Source organism: Pollicipes pollicipes, unplaced genomic scaffold (assembly GCF_011947565.3).
Source record: "Pollicipes pollicipes isolate AB1234 unplaced genomic scaffold, Ppol_2.1 Scaffold_2555;HRSCAF=2994_pilon_pilon_pilon, whole genome shotgun sequence".
NCBI classification, from domain to species: Eukaryota; Metazoa; Arthropoda; class Thecostraca; order Pollicipedomorpha; family Pollicipedidae; genus Pollicipes; species Pollicipes pollicipes.
Window position 1 is genome coordinate 5,406,734 of NW_023596136.1, and position 17,346 is coordinate 5,424,079.

At 55.0% G+C, this 17,346-nt stretch overlaps 1 protein-coding gene across 1 annotated transcript in view; it reads left to right on the plus strand.

Annotated features, from left to right (window-relative positions):
- Window positions 1-271: 271 nt before the first annotated feature.
- LOC119106585 (homeobox protein PKNOX2) overlaps window positions 272-17,346 on the plus strand; it is a 38,073-nt gene continuing 20,998 nt past the window's right edge. Inside the window, exon 1 of the mRNA XM_037230154.1 lies at window positions 272-348. The gene's annotated coding sequence lies outside the window, so the exon portion shown is untranslated. The remainder of the gene's footprint in view (window positions 349-17,346) is intronic.

Here is a 17,346-nt window from a genome sequence, read left to right on the forward strand (position 1 = left end):
AGTGGAGTCCACTTTCGGCACCGAGCTCCCTGAATTTTTCCCTTCACCTCTACACCAAAGCGCACCACCCATGCACAACCATCCCTGCGCTTACACAATTAGAATCGGCGCATTTGCATCACGCATTCGCCGTGCGAAACCGCCGCCCGAGGCGCGTTGGCCGGCAGCGGCCGGGCCGGCCGGCCGGCTGCGCGCGGGCCGCCTTTCCGGGGCGCCGGTGAACGCGGGCGGCCATGATCGACGCAGCCGAGCCGGCCGGCCGGACAAAAGCCGGGAGTCTGTGCGGCCGCGCCGCGAGAAGCCGGAGGCAGCGCCGGTTCGTCCACACCGCACGCCCAGCCTTCTCCCGTGAGTACCGCGCGTCGCGCTGCTGCTGCTCTGCAGCCGTGGTCTCAGCACTAGGTGGGGTGGGGCGAGCTGTGGTGTGTGTGAGGGGCTGGTTCCCGCGGGCTGCCGCCGCCGACGGCCGGCAGGGGCGCGCACCACGGCCACCGCCTGTGCCCAGCGAGCGCGGTGGGGTCTCGCCCCTGCCCCAGCCAGCCACTGCGGCGGTGCGGTACAGCGGGGCTTGCGCGAGAGCAGCGTCCAAGCGACGCCAGCGCCCGCTCGTCCGGCCGCGCGGCCAATTTTTTGTCGCCTGTGGTGACACGTCACGTGACCTTCGAATGGTAGGCGGCGGGCGGGACTCCCCATTATCCTATGGGGCTTTGTCCAGTTGGTAAAGTGTGGCCGCCTGGCGACGCCACCGCTCCGATAGGATTGGATCGGGCCGCGAAGAGAGGCGGCCGGCCGTCTGTGGAACGGCTCAAATTCAATCGATCTGCAGAACGCGAGTGGAGCGATGGGTTTTTCCTCATCTTGGAGGCGCTCAAAGTTCGAAAATGGAAGGAGATTGTACCAATGCCTCGTGAAGTTTCTGACATAAAAGAGCTGCTCCGGTCTAGGATGTGTATCCCTGACGAGTACACACCTGAATCTAAATCCGATTCTGGTGAGTGTGATTGGAAAATGAGGCAACCAGTATGGGAAAGTAGACGGAACCTCTGTGGCCTGGGGCGTTCGCCCCTCGGGTTAAGTGAGCATTGTGCTAGTTTGACACACACACACCGTGTTTTCATGGTACTTTTCTAACAATTGGACACGCACGACGTAAAGGCATGTAACTTGTCGGTCATTCATATAAATGTTTCTGATGTGCTTCAGCATTTACGGTCAATAAGTAATCGTGTGATGCTTTGTGCGATAAGTCTGTGGCAATTTGGCTGCTGAAGCTTGCCATCACTTTAAGGACGCTGTATGTTTCATACAACATTAACTTGGCCATCATCAGTTGCGCCACTTTTCTGAATGTGTCGATATGGATGCCTTGACCTCGCCAATGCACGGTGTACATTTTCTGCAGAGTGACGCTCCTCGCCAGCTAAAAATGTTCGGACTTGGATTGACCATCCCCTCCCCCCGCCCCTCCTCCTTCCCTTCCAAACGTCTTGCTGTTTATAGGCAAGCGCGTTTCCAGTAAACTTCCAACATTTCGCAGCTAGCACGAGAAGGCCACATTTTTCGAGAGACATCCATTATCCAATTATGCGTTACGATGGAAGTCGGTTGGAAAGATTCCTTCTTAAGCGGTTAGTATGTGTCTCCTGGACTTTACTTCTGGTCTAACTGCCTCTGGTCTACCACCAGAGGCAGTAAGACCAGAAGTTAGCCACTTTTCTATACACATTAGCTTATATTCACATGGGCAATTTCACAGCCTCTCACGGTGACTTCCGACAGATTCAGGGCTGAGAGTGGTACCCGGACAGATTCAGGGCTGAGAGTGGTACCCGGACAGATTCAGGGCTGAGAGTGGTACCCGGACAGATTCAGGGCTGAGAGTGGTGCCCGGACAGATTCAGGGCTGAGAGTGGTACCCGGACAGATTCAGGGCTGAGAGTGGTACCCGGACAGATTCAGGGCTGAGAGTGGTACCCGGACAGATTCAGGGCTGAGAGTGGTACCCGGACAGATTCAGGGCTGAGAGTGGTACCCGGACAGATTCAGGGCTGAGAGTGGTACCCGGACAGATTCAGGGCTGAGAGTGGTACCCGGACAGATTCAGGGCTGAGAGTGGTACCCGGACAGATTCAGGGCTGAGAGTGGTACCCGGACAGATTCAGGGCTGAGAGTGGTACCCGGACAGATTCAGGGCTGAGAGTGGTACCCAGACAGATTCAGGGCTGAGAGTGGTACCCAGACAGATTCAGGGCTGAGAGTGGTACCCGGACAGATTCAGGGCTGAGAGTGGTACCCGGACAGATTCAGGGCTGAGAGTGGTACCCGGACAGATTCAGGGCTGAGAGTGGTACCCAGACAGATTCAGGGCTGAGAGTGGTACCCGGACAGATTCAGGGCTGAGAGTGGTACCCAGTGGCCACTAGCCACGCCCGTGTTCCGCCTCTACCACACAGCTGAGTGAATTGTTGGCGGTCATTTGTGGCTCCAGTTTTTATTGGTAACATTTCAAGGACTATAGGCAGCGTCAGGACCATCCAGACCGAGGACAGTTACCAACGAGCATAATATCGCACCTGTGATCCACAGGATTTGGTGTCAGAAGAATGGAAAAAGTGCGTTGGGGACGCAAAATGACATCCCCGGGGCATTCTGAAACACCAGAAGGGTGCGCCAGATGCGGTTAGGAGTTCATGATCGAAATGCTTAATGACCCCCAGGTGTCCTGAAGCGCAAGGTCAATCTCTTAAAACTAAAAAAAGTATCGTCCGGCCTTGAAAGCGGCTGGCTTTATCGGAAAAATTATAACTTGTTTTCCCTTTTTGGCGATGTGTGCGGTTGTGCAAATTGAACCCTTCAAGTCAGATATGTAGAATATGTGATGGCAGTCACTCGCCCTTCGCTCCACTAAGGCCTTTGGATTATAGACTACAAACTCCGAAAATCTCTAGTTTTCTGATGGTCCTAACGGTATTGATGACGTGTGTTCAAATGCGTCCAAAAGACCCGATGCAATGTCCGTAAAAAACGTTGGCGGTCATCTTGGAAGGCACCAAAATAAATGAACTGCGTTAGTGCCCGCAAAAACACAACCAGTAGTCACTCTGAGTTGCATTTGATTTATATTCGCAACAGCGGCACTTGTTTCATATGAGGACACAACTGTTCCCAGCACTGTATCCCGCAGCCGGCCCCATCCCGGTGATACCGGGCTCAGGGCTGCCGAAGCTCTGCGTGACACGATCGGAACCCAGCCTGAACCTGCACGCTTCATTTTGAGCACGCGAGGCGTCAGAAACGGTAACACATTCCATTGGGAGCGAGTCACAAGAAGCAAAATGAATTTCAGCTATACGGTTGGTCAGGTAGACAGATACTCAGCAGTGTACGCAAGATGAGATGAGGGTATTCAACCGTAAGTCGTTCACGCAGATGTTACTGATATCATAGCATAACGACGTTCACTCACTGTGTTAAAGCGATACGAATGCCTGTTAAAAACTCACTGCAAGATGGAGAGAGAAAAAGTATAAAAAACGAGCTAAACGCCGCCACCAGAAAAAGTGTGTCAAAGTACGTGACAGGTGTGGGATAGCAAATTATCAGTAATCTTCAATCTCTTCCTTGACCTCGGATCAAAGCAGCATTAGCAGCCATCGCGGGTGAAATTTTGTGCTACTCAGGTTTGTGCAAAAATTATATTTGAGAGTGGAGCTACTGGCAAACTAGCAGTACTTTGATGCCCTGGCACCAGTTATCATGCCCGTAGTTTGCTATTTTTTGCCCGTGTCCAAACATACACCGTTGTTTTTCTTAATTTTGTTTCCAGCCCGAGAATATACCCGTCTGGTTTGAGTGCCCGTGGTTTTACCGGGACCACGAAAGTCTGTATGCAGTATGAAACAGTACAGAGTGTTTAACGTGCCTATAGCATCCACAGGGGCCCGAGCCTTGTCCTGTGGCATGTCCGTAAAAAGCTTATCAATTAATAGTATCCAAACCAGGGTTTATACATCTCAGTTTTACTGTGCTGAAGAAGGCATCACAGCTAAGTGTGGCATCGCACGCCAAAGCTTACACGGCTTATTTCCCAATACCACGTAGGGGTCCTCAAAGCGCGATGAAGAGCGCTATGAGGACCTCTACGTGGTATTGGGAATAAGCTGCGTAACTGTTCTGTCGCAAAAGATATGCATAAAATATGACGTCATAAAAATACTGAACTAGAGCCCTCTCCCAATTTATCAACTTAGCAACCACGGACAGACCGTACACGAAATACGTCGGTTAAATATTCATCTTGAAAAGCATTCGGTGCAGCTGGCATCCCTGCCCATCTTAAGACCTAAGCCCATCTAGTTTCTGAGCTACACGCCCGCGAAGATGTGCGAACTCTTTCGAGAGGACTAGTTCAAGGTCATCCAGGCATCCGTGACGCAATACTTATGCCATTCAAATACTGTCATTCCATTAGCCATGCGGCGAACAAAGCAAATACACGTATAATTGTCGAACCGTTCATATCTGGCGTCCGTGAGCATGATTTCCAGATATAACGGCCGTCAGTTGGCTCTCAATCATTGTCGAACAAGGAACGTCGGTGTGATCAAACAGTGAGATATTGAGAGACATATTTACTTAACGGAGAAATTATGTTTCTTTATCTTTCTAAATATTTAATATCTACAACTGTGGAACATTCCCTTTAAGTTGGCTCTATTGATGCACATTATGCTCGCATCTGGCCTTGTCACTATGCTGGCCTGTTTTCTGTGACAGTAAGTTTACTTCCTAATTTCGGATGTTTCATTGGCAACTTTAGTTTACTGGTCTTTGTGCGTGCTTCTATATTATTATTCAAACTTTTCTTGAGTGGGGGCCCATTGACTCCGCATCAGATTCCATGAGATTCATGACATGATGAGTCCGAGCTCGAGTACGTCAGCCCCTTTTTTCAAAGTATGCGTCATTGATCTAAAATACTGACCACCATTATGTGGATGCAGAGTCCTAGCCCCGCACGGTCATGAGTCCGCAATCGGTCCCGAGTCCAGTGAGACCCGCACCCATATGTCGGCCTATGGCTCATCAATAGTCATGTTTAACAGCTACCTGCCCGCTGAGACGCGTGGAGAAGCGTACCCCGCGCGTTTGAACGTGTGCTCCGCGCGCTGGGAGCGTACCCCGCGCGCTGGAAGCTTACCCCGCGCGCTGGGAAGCGTACCCCTCGCGTTGGCAAGCATGCTCCGTGCGCTGGGAAGCTTACCCCGCGCGCTGGGAACGTACCCCGCGCGTTGGGAAGCATGCTATGCGCGCTGGAAAGCGTACCCCGCGCGCCGCGAAGCGTCCTCCGCGCGTTGGCAAGCGTGCTCCGTGCGCTGGGAAGCGTACCCCGCGCGCTGGAAAGCGTGTCCTGCGCTCGGAGTCACAGCAGCTGGCGGGCCAAGCTGAGCCGAGAGGCCAAGCAAAGGACAAAAACGCTCGACTGACAAAACATTCGACAGGCAAAAACGTTTGGCTGACAGGAACAGTCGACTTTTTATAAAGTGTACCTTGCTTGCCCGACACTGGTACCGAGCAGTATTTCAGAAAATGCTTAGTGTGGCCGGTACCAGATGACCCGTAATAAATTGTACGCTGAGACCTCCAGTAACGCTTTGCGCTTGTATTATGAAATGCTACCAGCGACAAATGGTGGTTTTGTTTTCCAATTGCACACCTGTGAACTCAGTCCAGATATAGGAATGAGTGTCTGGGCCTGTTCTGACGCCTTTAACGCATCTGACCAGATCTGACCGAAACTCGCGGATGTTTTGTTTAGGCTGTTGTGACGTCGAGGGGCTCTAGGGCAATTGATGGGAAGGTGAGGACATGGTGTATGGTGAAGGTGCAGGACAGGGTAAAAATATGGGTTGGGGTAAGGATGTAAGGTAGGGTTAAGATATCACCCACGTTAAGAGTGTGACGTAGGGTAAGAATATGGCGTTGGGTATGGGTGCGGGTTAGGCTATAGGAGATCGTGGTAAGAAAGAGCCTAGATACATGTGCCCAGAAACTTGTTAACCGCGAGCGCGGAGCTTAAACCGCCGGGATGAAAATGGTTGTAGTTCATCATAAGTATCGTAGGAATATGCGTGAAGTGGGGTCTAAACAAGGATGAATAAGATCATGGCTGATGCCCATTAAACGAACTGAAAATGAACATTTGATTCATTCACACACCTGGCCTTGACTTACCTAAATCATTGCTTTCGGAAATGCCTGGCTTAAGGGCATCCTTGTCCGCCTGCCAGGCTATCTTTATACATTGTATGCTACATGGAAATAGTCTGCGTTTTAGCCGTGAATAAACACAAGTTACTCTGGAACACGAACAAACGCCGATAGATTGCTTCCTCATTGTGCAGTATCTGAAATGTACCACGGACCTCATGGAATCAGACAGTAGCATTGCACAGCTGACCATCGTCAGTACGAGTAAAACATGGGGGGGGGGGGGGGGGGCGCTGCACCATCAGCACCCGGTATCTGTAAATGAAAAGAGTTGATTGAATTGGGCAGGAAAGGGATATTTGGCCCAGTTTTATCTGATGCTGTCTCGCACGGCTAAGGATCACACCCATTGGCGCTGGATTGAACGAGCACAGTGGACTTGGCCTTAAACGTCGCCGTTGTCTAGACCGCTATGCATCCGCTGATGATACTTCTGCCGTCCAAAGGTAAAAAGGCGTAAGTGTTATGTTAATTAATAGCTCTTAGGCCTTTTGCCTTTGAACGGCAGACTTTAATCCAAACAGCCTTCAGTGTTCAGGTATGCACCTGAGTTAAAAGTTCTTGTCGGCTCACTTCAACAAATGCCCGTTTCCGGGCGGAGTGGCTCCAAATCTCGCGTTCGCCCAAATCCTTGCAACACCCCCGAGATCAGTGCATCACACTCACATCAGAGTGCGCTCTGACCTCCCCCCCCCCCCCTCCCCTCTCTCCCTCCATCTGACAAACCGTTTCGACCAGGAACTACCACGCCCCTCCCCCCCCCCCCCCCCCCACTTCCTGCCGGGTCGGTGGACCCGGTCAGCCTGTGGGCCCGTCGGTAGTGTAGTAGTCAACGCGTCTGCGATTGCCGCTGCACGTCTGGGAAACCAGAGGTACGGGATTCGATTCCCCGCGGTGCCCGCCCTTCCTGCCAGGGTGAGAGGCAGGCGACGCCATATAGCCTCAGCAGCTAAGTGCGTCGTAAAGCCCCAATGGCATGACATGACACCTGTGGGCCCGCCCGGTCAGCCTGTGGGCCCGCTCGGTCAGCCTGCGGGCCCGCCCGGTCAGCCTATGGGGCCGCTCGGTCAGCCTGTGGACCCGCTCGGTCAGCCTGTGGGCCCGCCCGGTCAGCCTGTCGGCGTCGCCCGGTCAGCCTGTGAGCGCCGCCCGGTCAGCCGTGGGCGCCGCCCGGTCAGCCGTGGGCCCGCTCGGTCAGCCTGTGGGCCCGCCCGGTCAGCCTGTGGGCCCGCCCGGTCAGCCTGTGGGCCCGCCCGGTCAGCCTATCGGCGCCGCCTGGTCAGCCTGTGAGCGCCGCCCGGTCAGCCGTGGGCCCGCTCGGTCAGCCTGCGGGCCCACCCGGTCAGCCTGTGGGCCCGCCCGGTCAGCCCGTGGGCGCCGCTCGGGTTGCGCGGTGACGGACGCCGAGCCGGCCGGGTCAGACCGCTGCTCGGGGGCCCTGTCTCCCCCTCTGCCATCATCTGTTTATAGGCGCGCGTGCACAGGGCGACGTCGCATTCCGTGGCGGCGCGAGCTGCCACGCCGGGCCCGACGGCTCCGTGGCGCCCGCCGCTCGTGTAAACAGGCGCCGGTGGACGGCGGCCGCGGCGCGGCTGCTGACCCTCCGCTGCTGACCGGTGGCTGGCTCGAGCCGAGCTAATGGCCGGCGGTGGGTGAGGCCCGCAGGGCAGCGCCAGCCGGGGTGGCAAATGGACGCTCCGCCCGCGTCAAAACGGAAAACAACGGTCATACCGCCTCCCGAGCATGATATCGCGTGCGCTCTGCACCACGGACCCCATTCATTTTAGCGTTGGCTATAGCTACCTCATGCTAGTGCGCATTTCTGTGTATTTCTGTGTGCAAAGGTGCGTCGGAGCTCCTCTGATCCGCGGTTTGCGGCGTGTTGAAGATAAACGTCGATGAGCTTTGTTTGGCTTTCTGAGATGGATTCTTAATGATAACATCGCCCTTAGTGAATGTGTAATGTAGTGCGCAAAGGATTGATTCGGCCGAGGCAAGCCAAAATTCTCTCGTTGAATCATGTTTGGGCTTTACGTCCCTAAATTTTGAGGCAACGAAATCAGAATTTCGCGGATTTCAGCGTCAGGGCGACATGCTCGACAACGTATCTTTCAAAATATGAGGATCTTGTGAGTCTCATGTGATCTCCTCGCATACGTAAGTTATTGTCACCATTTACATTTTCCGGTCCTCCGAGTAATTGCCCTTGGCGTCCGGATGCGCCTTTGTGGACGGCATTCATCTTTGACGGTATTCCTTTGGCTCTGTTGGCCGTAGGCGCGTGAACTGCTGTCTTATCCGCCTGCCGGTCGGTCTCTGGTGTTTGGTCACATTATACGCGGCCATCCCACCGCCAAGATGCCATGAGCCGCCCCGCTCGCTGGGGAGGGGGGCCGAGTCCGGGCTCTGGGTGCTGTTTGGGCGGCCCGTTTGCCCGGTCCGGCCGGCCGTCTGCGGCGGCCGCGGCGGTGTCGCGGGTCCCGACGGCGCGGCCGGCGCCGGTCCCGGCCGGCGGCGAGCGCCTCATAAGACGCCCCCTGGCGCAGTCAGCCGGCCCAATGTCATGTTATGAAATACGAAAACAAACATAACTGGCGATTTGGCGCCGAACACGTGGTCAAAACGGCGCCGAAATTGCATCCCGCGCCAGTTTATAGCTGCTGAACTTGTCCCGAGAGGCTCCGGTCAGTGCCAGATTAAAAGGGGAAGTTCGGTGTTGTCGTTTAATTTTGAGAAGTCTCTCTGCGGCGGCAGCGCAGTGGGACGCAGGCTGCCACAATACCCCACTTGTGTTTTGTCCCGCGATCAGATTTAATAACATTGCAATGGAATTTGTCTTGAAATGAGAATCGCCCGGATTTATGGGGAAATAAATCTTGATGGATATCAACTTGGCTTACTTTAAATGGCTCTCATAACGCCCAAGACGTGGTCCCTTGAGGAACTTCAATAAAATGGTGGTCACAGCGGTTCGGCCAAAAAGTTATGGTGCTGAGTTTTGATTTACGCTCGTTATATCAAGACAAATAAGCACGACTGGTGAGGTATTAAAACGCGTGGAGGAAATTTACCGCCCTTTGATAGAATATTGATGTTAAAACTTGCCGGCTGCACCCGCGTGGTTCCGTTTGAGGTCGAGGTGGGAGTTAAAATCACAACTGCCAGGCTCACACCATTGCTTTACCCTAGCGAATCAACGAATTTGAATGCACGAAGGGATCTGCAAACTTGTACGTGCTCAGGCTGTTGAGCTCTAGCATTGAGTGACTGCGTCACAATGTAGCGTGCTGGCTAATCAGCTCGCGGATTTTACTCCTCTTTTGGGTGTGGAGCTCTATTACTTCGGATTATTACCAGCAATGCGGCTACTTGTTTTCGTTATCGCGGTGCTTCAATGTTGTACTTCACTACGAGTTGCACCACGCAATGCACAGCAGCTTTTTGACGTGCCGCGAAAAGCGATCAGTTCTTTCGTGATAGTTTGCATCGATTTCAGCGCCTCTTGCGAGCTCTGTCCGTGAGTGCTGTCTCTACCATAGTCCCCGAAAGAACCGTTCCCGAATTTTTTCGCTTGTGCGGTGTCAGCCCGTCCCTCCTCGCCGCCGCCCCATCAGGAGAGCTCGCTCCTCCGCGCGTCTCGGCCAACCGCAGCCGCTTGGCCGCCGGTTGTGCGGCTCCGTCCCCGGCGCTCTGGCTGCCGGTCCCGCCCATGAGCCGCTGTCGTCCCCGCCGTCCCCCACCGTCCCTCGCCGTCCCTCACCGTCCCTCGCCGTCCCTCCAGGCAGCCGTCTCCAGCGCCGCTCGCGCCCGCGGAATGCAGCCGTGGTCGGCCTGCCCGGCCGCCGGCCGCGCCGCACATAATGACACAATGAGCCGGCCGGCAGTTAGGTGCCCTATAAATTGTTACGTGTAATCACGGCGGGCGCGCCGCCGCGCTGCCGCGCCGCCGCCGAGAGCCGCGCCGCGCCACTAATGCCGCCCAAAGCTGGGCCATTTGTAGAGCGAATAAAAATAAATTCTCGGTCTGGGTCGTGCTCGGATCTGGCGGGCGGCTGAAAGGCGTTTGACGCCGGGAAGGCACGGGCCGATTATTTATGACGACTCGGCCCCGACACCGACAGGATAAGGCCCGATGAGTGTGCCAGCGGCTAAAATGGCTCGCGGTAGTTCAATCGGGGGCGCATCTCGTGCGGACACTCGTGAGTGGAGTGGTCTGTCGCGGCGCCGGAGTTGCGGAACGGTTTCATGAGTTAACTGGCTGTGGCTTTACGGGCTTTAGACTCCAGCGAGCCTTGAGGGCTGTCTGGCAGAACGGTTAGAATTAAGGACGTCATGGCGCATAATTATGGGACTTTCATGATGAAAAGACATTTCGTCAGATACTTTTTCTTCGCAACGACAATGTCACAACGCTAAGGATCATACAGCTTGACGGACGATGCGCAGCGGTCTCCTCGTCCGCGTAAGACTCGAAATATCGTCCACACCGTGTTGGTGGCGAAAAATACAAAACCCGTGTGGGGAGACATGTTGAATGGTACATTTTTGAAGACCACAATCGAATTATATTTATACCTTCGTGTCATGACAAAACAATGCGGATCCGAGATCGAGCGAGCGAGTGCATCCGAACTTTCACGTCCTTGATGGGCACGAAGAGTACTGGTGCGCTTCGGCCTCATTATCCACGGAAACTTCCGCTAAACTTGATGGGCGGTGTGGGCGGCGAAATTGATGGGTAATGTGCCGAGTGCTACTGTTGTGTGCTTTGTTTACCGAAGAACCAACTAGCAACAAGCTTGCTTGTTGTACGTCACTCGTGTTTGTATCCCGTCGGTGTAGGACCTGCAAATCTGTTTGCACGTGCCAAAATACGTTAACCTTCGCCTAGCATTTCAACTTTAGCCTTTGTCAATTTTGTGTCTTGAACACACGTGCAATACGCTCTGTGTGAGCTATGGTAGCCGCCTTACCACGCAGGCAACAATAACTGATAAGCCCCGATAGAAGTTCTGCCTGACGATCCGTTGTCAGACTTCCCAGGAACATTAAAAAATAATACTTGCTATTTATCTCTTTCAAAACCGTTTAGAACTCGGGTGCGTGCTGATCACTGCAGGCTACAGGTTACGTTATGGTGGAAGAATTTTGCCTAGCTTCTATGGAGCAGCCGGAGGGCTGGCAAAACCACATACATTATTTGTGGCATGACAAGAATGCCAGATGATTTATGCATCATTTGTTTCATTTTCGCGAGATGCTGATATTTTTAAAACGGTATGTTGGTCCAAGAGAGAGAGAGAGAAAGAGAGAGGGAAAGAGTACTTCGCGCCATGTTAAATGGACTATCCGTCATTTGTATGGGGTTTTGAACTGAAATAGCTATCCTGAAGATCCTTTTCAGAGCCCTACCATTCTCAATGCCTAAACTTGCTTTAGCTTTAGAGCTGCCCGTCCACGAAGATGTATAAACTATTTCGGGGAAATTATTTCATGGTTACCCGTGTGTTCGTGATGCCATGATTACGTTATTCAAATCCTGCTATTCCATTCGTCATGCGGCGATCAAGGCCAGTTGAAATATAATTGTCGAGCCGTCCATATCTGGCGCACGTGGACACGATTTCCAGATATAACAGCCGCCAAAAGGCTCGCAATCAATGTTGTGCAAGGTACGATGGCGCATTCAAACAATGACGTGTTGAGAAGTAGTTTTACTAAACAGGGAAATTGTGCTGTACAACGGCCTTTCCCACTTACAAGTATACCAATGGTTATATGTTTATTTCATCGCATCTGATGCTACCTTCAGAATCTTTAAATATGAAACATTCCCTTTGAGTAAGGATACGTCCGATGACAGCTCACATCTATAATGTGCTTTTATGGTATCAAAAATCCTACTGCCGAGCGTTCTTTTCATTTACTTAGTGCATTACCATATGGTCACCAAACGTGTTTGTTTACCCGTGCAGTACAGCAAGCATGCAACGTACCATACACAATGCACTGCATAATACAATCCATGCACTCCATACACATGTGTTGTTCACTCCGTGCACTACAATAAGTGCCATCAAGGAACATCTAGCGTTTCATGCTCCATGATATCACAAATGATGCAGACTTCCAACAACGGGCACTTCTAGTAAAGACCTAAAACCATTCGAAGTGATGCATTACTTCTCTTACATGAATATGCTCATTCCGGGAACTTAGCTCATCACTTTCCAAAAGCTCAGTCTTGAGGGGTTGCAGATGAGAGCAGGTACAAAAAATCCAGTATGAAGCTCCATCTGGCCACACTCCTCAGCGGGTCGGTGTTGCCAGTTCCTTCCTTGTGCCTGTATGTCAGCTCGCTCGTCTTGGCTGGAACTGCCCCGTTAGGCACATACCTCAGCAGAAATAATGAGCTTCTGACTTTCAACTTATCCGTGGCTTTAGGCATCATTCCGTGTTGCATTTAATTAGTTTGAGGTTATATTAGTGTTTACAAGCTAGGCGTCGACATGCGTGCATAGTGCTTAGGGTGGTGGATTAAAATTTTCATTTCGATTAACTATGGAGGACGTTGCACTGCACAGTTAGGTTTGCTGTTCGGCAAGTTTAATCGGCAAGTTTTCTTGTAGCGATATGGGCGCGTAGCGTTTCGCCATCCATTGCCTGCCCACTACCTGTTCTATCGCAGAGCCGAGCCGAGCCGAGCCGAGCCGAGCCGAGCCGAGCCGAGCCGAGCCGAGCCGCGGGCCGAGCTGAGCCACGCCGCAGGCTGGGCCGGGCCGAGCCGAGCCGAGCCGAGCCGCGGGCTGGGCCGGAAGTGGGAGGGACCGTCCAGCGGCGGGACCAGCTGGACCGTCGGGCGCGGCCGGCGGCGGTGCACCGCAGACCGCCGGCCGCCCGTCCGGCGGCTCCGCCAGCCGACATGTGTCACACCGCTCCGACCGAGCCCGTAACAGGCTGCGGGCGCCGCTAACCAGGCGAGGTACCACTGCCGTCTCGGCGCCGCCGCCGCCGCCGCCGCCGCCGCCGTCAGCAGCAGCTGGCGGCAGTCGGGCAGACGCGAGGACAGCCTGATGACATGCCGAGCAGGCGTGCGAGGGCTGAACACAGTGTTTACCTGTCGGTTGCACTGGATGGTGACGGAAAGCTGGTTCGTACGACTGTTTGGAATGCCACCGTAGAAGCACAGTATATGCCATATCGTGTATGCTGCTCAGCGCCACGGGCTCATCATCTGGGTTTGAACGGAAGGTGTGTGTATGAGACCGCGTCAAGGGCCTGCACACATAAACTTTTGAAGCTGGACTGCCCCGCTTGGAGCACGGCTCGACCGTCAGAAGTCTCGCAGGCGCTCGCACTGTTATCTAATCTCCTCTCCGTCGGCTCCTTTATTGTCCATGGGTCTTTGAACTCATAAAGCATGCGACGACTTGTGATGGCATCACGCTGACGCTTCGTTTCGGTGAGTCGGAACCAGCCAAGCTGCTCTGTGGGCTGAGTAATGGGCTCGTATTTCTTTTTGCTGGTAATGATCTCGGTTTCCGAATTTATTGCTGCCGCTACTCGCCGCCCCTGCCGATAAGTATGGGGCACTGACGGCGGTATGGCATGAAGAGCCCTGGGATGAGTGCGAGAAGGGTGGTTTTACAAGCGCCCGAAGGCTGGTATGGGAAGGTGACGACCATGGTGTTGCTTGGCGCCAGAAATGCGGTGACGTGATATTAGATGGAGGCCCTGCTATTCGGATCGTATAATTACGTTATTTTGCACGTATTAACGGCTATTTTGGAATCGCAATAATAATAGGCAAATTTAGGACGTCGAGCAGCTGACTTTGAAGCAGGCTTTCGAAGAAAACTTTCCGTGCTCAGTGAGGCGCGAGGCAAAGTGGCTTTGATTGGACTGGAAGGTCTGAAACTTTTCTCCCGGGTCGTGACTGCGAGTATGGCCGGGCGCCGCACGTGGGCTGGGCGTGCCCGAATGCGACTGTACACTGGCTTTGAGCGCGTTTAAACCGCTCGCCAAAAAACTGGACTGAGGGGAAGCAGTTTGCCTTTACGACGGGCGAGTATCCCCTTTATGAGCCCAGCTTTCGTCCCAACCTCGACAGCCGGTGGTGACACACTCCACTGTAGGACGCTACAGTGTGACTGGTGGCCATGTGACTGCTACAGTGCAGCGATGGCCTCCCGAAGACCCTCTCAGCCTGATGAGCCTGTCTCCAGCCGCGACCGATGCCACTTGGTATGGGGACAACCCCCCCCCCCCCCCCTCCTGTCTTTGCACGAATTTGGCATGTACCCTACGGCTGGTGATCCATGGAACGGGACAAAGTAAGTACGGCGTTGGCCGCTGCGGCTGCTTAGAAGTCCGACCATCGCTGCCGCCGCCGCCGCCACCGCCTGCTTCTCTGCAGGACTGTCTGTCGCCGTGGTGCGATGAGCCTCGCAGGTCGCCTCCGTCTGGCGGCGGCGGCGGCGGCGGCCGGCCCGGCTCGGCTGCCACTCAGCCCACGTCAGCGACGCTCTGGCCCGAGTAAACAGCCATCATGCCGGCGATGACAGGCGTATCTGGCCGGCCACCGCCGCCGCAAACCCTGCAATAAACACGGCGCCGGCGCCGCCGCCGCACCAGCGGCAAAAACGCACCAGAAACGCTGCCGGCGCGCCGGAAGCGGCCCCGGTGCCGTGGCAGGGCCGGGGGCGGGGGACGGCGATGTTAACGTGTGGAACGGCGGTCGGGCTGGGTGTCGGGCGTTACGCTGGCTGGCCGGTCCGAAATCGACCTGAATGTACGACCCGTCAGGCGGGTGGACTGTAGACTGGCCCGGACTGGGTTAGGTAGGCAGTCCGACGTCTAGGCTGCGTGGTGGAGGCTTGTTCGCAGCGGTGGCTCCTCCCCTCTGGTGCGCCGCGTGGCGCTGTAGACCTCGAGAGACGTTTTGTTAGCGGCAGGGCGGTCACGTGCTAGACCAACGTGTTTGCATGTGGTTTGGCTGGACAGAATCCCAGAGTGTGACAGCATGACTGGCACATTCGAAACGGCGTTATCATGGTGCTCAAACGGTTCCCAAGTGCTGTAACGCGCAGCGACTGGCTTTAGTCTGTCCGGCATGGCGAGGTTATCTGATTGGTGCCGAACATACGGCCACGTGCTTCAGTGCGCGCTGAGTCCACTCGCGTGTTTGAATTGGTTTCCAAAGGTGCATTCATGCAGATGTAACACCCAGGCGCTGACTTCATTTCTGATGTTATCTGGCAGTGAAGTTGTGTCCGGATCCGGCCCTGTGCTTGAACCGTACAGTGATGCCGCCGCTTGCAGTCCGAAATCCGCCCTGCCTCTAACGGCCCTCCAGTTGGCGCCACATGGTGGCCGTCGACGACGTCGCGTTTGCCATGCGACGTACCCGACGAGCACGCGCGCTGCAGTGTGTGGCTTTGGTGTTGCACCTACCCCGCTGCTGGGTACCAAATTTGTCACCAAGACCGGAGCGCCCCGGTAGCTGGGGTCATTAGTATGGTGATTTGGACGTCAAATCGATCCCGAGGTCGAGCTGACATCGACGTTGGAATCATGCACACCGTTGTGTGCACGCTCGCGCTGAAGTCTTTTTACGCTGGCGATCTAGACATTTCGTCCAATGTCATTTCGTACAGTGACTAATGATGTCAGATTCGTAAGCATAATAGAGGTCGACTACGGCTGGCAATGGGGCTTTTGCGTGATGAAAAGACGTTATGCATGCCGGTACGTAGCTTTTAACATTTCATTCCACGCTACCAGTACCTTGCGAGCATAAGATGATCGGGTGGCTTCCCTGATGAAAGGACCACGTCATGTCCTAGGGCCAGTATAAGTTATGGTGCCCTCTGGCCATGTCTTGGATCCTCCCTGGCTGCCCGGTGCCGGTGAACTGATGAGAGCACACACGTGGCTGGACCTGCGGCCAACTTGTGCTTCGCGTTGCTTTGGCACGCCGCCTGTCCCGTTCGAATCGATTGGCTGCTCTTGCGGGTCGCGATCGTCCAATACAGGCCGAAGGGTTCGCTCTCCATCGCGGCCACCGGTGGTCTCCTACCCGAGGCGGATTCTCACCGCGTCATCATTGACGGCGCCAGCCGGCCGGCCGGCGGCCTCTCCTCCTCCACCGGCCCTGTGAGAAGGTGGACACACAATGCGGTTTACGAGAAGTCATTACCGTGTTTGGGCGCTAGTCTGGTTACTGACGGGCTGATAACCGTGTCCAAAACCAGCTCGTGCGGTTTGACTAATGAACAAAGCCACCAATGAGATGCCTCGTCACCCGCATTACGCTCACGACTGTCCGTGTTTGGTCGAGCCGAACCTTGGCCGAGGCCAATCCAAGCCTATCGGGGAACGTGCGTCAATCAACAAATTTGCCAAGCGTCCGCCGGCCACCGAAGCGTGTCGGTTGGCTGGCGGCGCCCAGCACCTCGCCCGCGATACCCCCCCCCCCCCCGCCCCAGCGGCCCTGCCCCTGGCGGTCGGCGAGCCCGGCCCGCCCGGCCCCGGCCGGGCCGCCCCGAACCGGCCGGGGGAGGGACCGCCACCAGGAAGTACCTAATTGCTGCCGCGGCCACCGATTGTATTTGATTATACATTCAGTGTGAATATGGCCGGCGAGCGCGGCCGGCAGACGGGATGTGCGTACATCGGCGGCGGCGGCGGCCGCGGCGCGGCTGGCGGCGTGTCCGGTTTGTCCGCCGCCCGCCTGTGGTGACGCCGCGGCGACGGTCCATCGCGCAGGTGCCGGCACTCCCGCGGCGGAGGAGCCCCTGCCGCAGAACAGGCTACACGGCTGGGTGCGTGCTCGCGGGTGGCGACGCGCCAGCTGGTCCCGTTGTGGCGACGGTGTGGCAGAGACGGGGTTTGGTGAGGTAGTTGAGTTTTCTTGTTCTTGTCTGCCAGACGAGCAAAAGGGGCAGCCGCGACAGTTGAGGGCTAAGGGATTCGTTCGTCGTGATCAGAAGAAGTTGTGTTTGGGTTGAAGCCAGGACGTTTTCACGAAACATGTATTCACTGCACCCCAGGCAAGCAAAATCCAGTCGTGAACTT